A 4,711-nucleotide genomic window follows, 5' to 3' on the forward strand; every position below is an offset into this window, starting at 1 on the left:
GGCCGGAGTGGGCGGGCGGCGCGCTGGTTGGGGGGGGAGGGGGCGGCGGGAGGGGCGCAGCGGGGCGGGGCCTCCACCCTTCTCTTTCCACAGCCACGGCCAAGGCCCGCGCCCCGCCCCGGCCCGAGCGCGCGTCCAGCCCGGCCTCCCTCCCGGGACCCACCCGGAGACCCCCACCCCACGCACCTCCCGGGCAGCTCGGCCCCCACTCTGGCTCACGCATTCTGTGCCCGCGTCTGGCACCCCTGCCCTCGGGCGCGACCCGTCTAGCAGGACACAGCCCCAGACCAGGCAGCTGAAAACAGGGTGTGCTCAGAGTGGGGAAGTGGCAGCGCAAGGATGGTGGCGCATAAATGAGCCATCTGCGGAAGGCCTCCTTTGACTGGTGACTACGCCGCGATGGAGGAACCTGCACATTGTAGGTTTAGGGAGGTGAGCCGGTGTGCTCGCCTAGGCGGGAAGCGGGATCTTGCAGGCTGTGCAGAAGCTGGTTAGACTTCACTTCAGGGAAATGGGGAGCCACTGAAGACTCTAGAGCAGCGCAGTGACATGCTCAGAGTTTTGCTTAGAAAGAGACCCCTGACTTCTGTGTGGAGGAAGATAGAAGCAGGGGTGCTAATGAGGAGGCCGCTGGAAGAATCCTGGCTGGTCCAATGAGGAGGAACACGGGTGTGTGTCGGGCGTGGAGGGAATGGTCAAACGTGAGAGGAGTAAAAGGGGTTGAATAGGTAGGATGTGGATGTGGGGGTGAAGGGCCTTAGAAAGATGAAAGTGTGAGAACAGGGCGGGGGTTTGTTGATTGGGCAGTGAGCAGGTGGTGGTCCAGAAGGAGGATGGTCGGAGACATTGAGTTGACACCCTTGTGGGACTTCCATGGATCCTGCAGGGACGTGAGACTTCTGAGCTAGAGATTAGGGGGCCCGTGGTATACAGATGGTGACTGATGCCATGGGACCAACGCCCAGGGAAGTAGTGTCCAGGCCAGGACATGGGGACCATCAACATTCAAAGAACATGTAGGGGAAAAGAGGTCAGCAAAGGAGACCTAGAAGATGGGACTAGGAGGTGGTGGTGGTAACAGGGAGGAAACCAGAAGTGCAGGGAGTCAGAAAGCAAAGGCAGGAGTTCCCGTCCTGGCTCAGTGGTAATGAACCCAACTGGTATCCATAAGGATGTGGGTTTGATCCCTGACCTTGCCCAGTGGGTTAAGGATCCAGCATTGTCGTGAGATGTGGTATACGTCGCAGATGTGGCTCTTTTTCAACCCTTAGCTTGAAGACTACCATATGCCTCAGGTGCAGCCCTAAAAAGACAGGAAAAAAAAAAAGAAAGCAAAGGCAGAGTGTTTCTAGAAGGCCAGGGAGGTCCCTGGGTCAGATGTCACAGCCCTTTGGGGCTAGCAATTAGGGATGGGTGGTTGGGGTGGAGGCCAGGGGCAGGGGCAGGGGCAGGAGCCAGGCTGCAGAGGCCAAAGGAGGAGCTGCAGGGGAGGAAGTGGAGTGCAGTGGGAGAGTTTAGAGGGGGTTTGGGGTGAGGGTGTGTGTTTGCCTGTCTGTCTGTCTGTTCTAAGTGGGAAAGAGCCACACTCTCCACAGGTCCAGAAAAGGAGCAAGGAGGGCCTGAGACTGTCTGTCTCTGGGTCTGGGCCCACCTCCATGGCCCCCTCCCCCTTCCACTGCCTGCCCTCCCAGGGCCTCCCACTTTGTTGTCCCCCGGCCAAGGTACACACCAGCTCCGCCACTCCTCTATGGGGCCTCTCACCCTCACTCACCTCCAGAGTCTGGGAGACTGCAAAGGGTCTTTGGGTCTGGCCTCCTGGCCTGAGCTGGCTGAGAAGGACTGCACGGAAGCCAGGCTGGGGCACTGCCCAAGGCAGGGAAGGGGGCATGGTTGCCAGGGCACCTAAGAGGATACTGGCTGGGGTGGAGAGCTTCAGCCCTCCCCCAGAGCTGGTGTGAGAATCAGGCCCTTGATGGGGATCAGATGGGGGTGAGCATGCAGGACTCTGGAGTTCAGCTGCCTGGGTTCGAGTGCAGGCACCACCCCTCACCAGTGGCATCTTACCATCAAACCTGTGGTATCTCAGTTTCCTCATCTGAAAGGCTCTCATAGGCTTGTTATGAAGATTAAATCCATTAATCCATGTCCAGCTCTTAGCTCAGAGTGTGGGTTGTTCTCGGGCAGGCAGAAGGGAGCTCAGTGAAGGGGGCGCTGGTGAAGCAAAAGCAAGCAGGCAAGTGAGGCCGTGCACTGTGCTGGGGAAAGGGGCCCCGGGGCTCCATACACAGTCGGAACAGTACACACGCAGTCCGCCACACAATCTCACCCCTGATTCTCCTGACTCACCCCTTAAACTTTCCTGAGGCCGGGTTCTCCTGGTGGAGCAGCGGGTTAAGGATGCGGTATTGTCACTGCTGTGGCTCAAATTGGATCCCTGGCCCCAGAACTTCTGCATGCTGCAGTCATGGCAAAATTAAAAAAAAAAAAAAAAAAAAAGGCTTTAGGAGTTCCTGCTGTGGTGCAACAGGATTGGCTGTGTCTCTGCAGCACCAGGTTGCAGGTTCCATCCCTGGCCCAGCCCAGTGGGTTAAAGGAACCAGCACTGCCACAGCTGCAGCATAGGTCGAAATAGCAGCTCAGATCTGATTCGTGGCCCTGGAACTTCATATGCTTCAGGGTGGCCAAAAAAAAAAAAAAAAACTGTCCTGTGGCCCCTCTCTTAGTTCTGTAGGGCACATAGGTCCCCAGCCGTCTCTTAGTCCCCACCCCTGCAGGGGGGAGGGCTCCAGCTCCTTCTCCTTTTAACCAGCCCTAGGAGGTCAAGTCTGAGCCCTGTCCTGTTGTCCTCTGGCCCTTGGTGTTCAAGGACCACCGAGGTGGGCCTCAGCTACCCATCCCCCAACAGAGGCTGCAATAATCTTGCCACGACCCTGACACAGCCACCTCCTGTTCTACCAGCTCTTTGCCAAGCAAACTTCGAGAGAGGAAATGAGTATCCTGGCCCCAGAGGTCACAGACTTTCCCACCAAGGCTCACCTCTGGACTAGGCCAGGCCAGACTCCCAGCCATGTTCCCCATCCCACCTGCCAGGGGCGTCCATCCTTAGTCTGTCTCTGGTGGTGACTAGATATCAATGGGTCGGCTCTGCCTGTGGCCACCAGCTGTGTGGCCTTGGACAAGTTGCTATCCCTCTCTGGGCTTCATTTTCTTCAGCCACAGGAGTCAGAGGCTGGCCAGAGAGGATTGGAGAACTATTCTGGGCCTGAGCAGGGGTATGAAATGGGGCGGGTGGTTAAACTGAACCAGACGAGGCATGTAACCTGCTTAGCACAGCCCCTGGCAGAGCCGATGCTGGCACTTGCCTGGTGGTTCAGAGCATGGGCTGAGGAGTCAAGCAGACATGGGTTTGGATCCCATTTCAGCCTCTCTATAACTGTGGGCAAGTGACCTCATTTCTCTAAACCTCAAATTCCTCCTCTTTAAGTGGAGGATAATGATAGTCCCTAAAGACAAGAGCTAACCCTCCCAGGGCTCTTACTCCACGCCAGGCACTCTTCTGAGCACTTCATGTGGATTAACTCACTTACCTCATACAAACCCTTTGAGATTTACGAGTATTGTCCCCAGTTTGTAGACAGGAAAACTGAGGCACAGATGGTTAACTGACTCACTCATGGCCACATAGGCAGGAAGTGGGTGAGCTGGGAATTGACTCCAAGCTGGGTTAGTTCCCCAGTCTTCCCCATTCCCACGGTGCTATAGGGCCTCTTAGAAGAGACAGTGAATATAAAGGGCTAAACGCAAGCCTGGCACCCAATAAATGTTAGCAAGTGTTATTACTGTTACCATGGTAACAGTAAATTTCTATCTTGTAAATTTCTATCTTGATCTGTCAATTAAAAAAACTCAAGAGTTCCTTTCCTGGCTCAGCAATAACGAACCCAGCTAGTATCCATGAGGATGCGGGCTCGATCCCCAGCCTCACTCAGTGGATTAAGGATCCGGCATTGCCATAAGCTGCAGCATAGGTTGCAGATATGGCTTGGATTATGAGTTGCTGTGGCTGTGGCGTAGGCCAGCAGCTGCAGCTTCAATTCAGCCCTTAGACTGGGAAGTTTCATATGCGCGGGGGCAGCCCCAAAACACACATACACACACACACACACACACAAAGGAAAAAAAACTCTCTGAGAGTTCCTGCTGTGGTGCAATGGGATCAGTGGCTACCTGGGAGTGCTGGGGACGTGGGTTTGATCCCCAGCCCTGCACAGTGGGTTGAGGATCCGGCCTTGCCAAAGTTGTAGGCTTGGGTAGCAACAGAAGCTCAGTTCTGATTCCTGGCCCGGGAACTCCATGTGCCATGGGGTGGCCAAAAAAACCCTCTGGGCACTCCCTGTCCCAGTTTGGAGCCTGGGGAGGGTCTGGGTGGAACCTTCCTCTTGCCACCCCTTCTATCCCTCTGGGAGGCTGAGGGGAGGGAGGAATGTTTGCACCCATGTGTGGCCTGGGGTGTGCAAGTAATCTGGGGAGGGGGTGTGGTGTTGGTAAATCCCTACTCCATCAGGGCCTTGTAATTCAGCACACCCCTGGCCCCACCCCCAACTTTCCATATCTGCTAGGGAACTGGATGGTTGGTTCTAAGATTCCTGGGAAGTCCTTTTCTCTGTCTGGCCTTCTTTCCTTCTTTTCAGTTGCCAGAGGTCTTTCTTAC

This window comes from Phacochoerus africanus, chromosome 8 (genome assembly GCF_016906955.1).
Source record: "Phacochoerus africanus isolate WHEZ1 chromosome 8, ROS_Pafr_v1, whole genome shotgun sequence".
Classification (NCBI taxonomy): domain Eukaryota; kingdom Metazoa; phylum Chordata; class Mammalia; order Artiodactyla; family Suidae; genus Phacochoerus; species Phacochoerus africanus.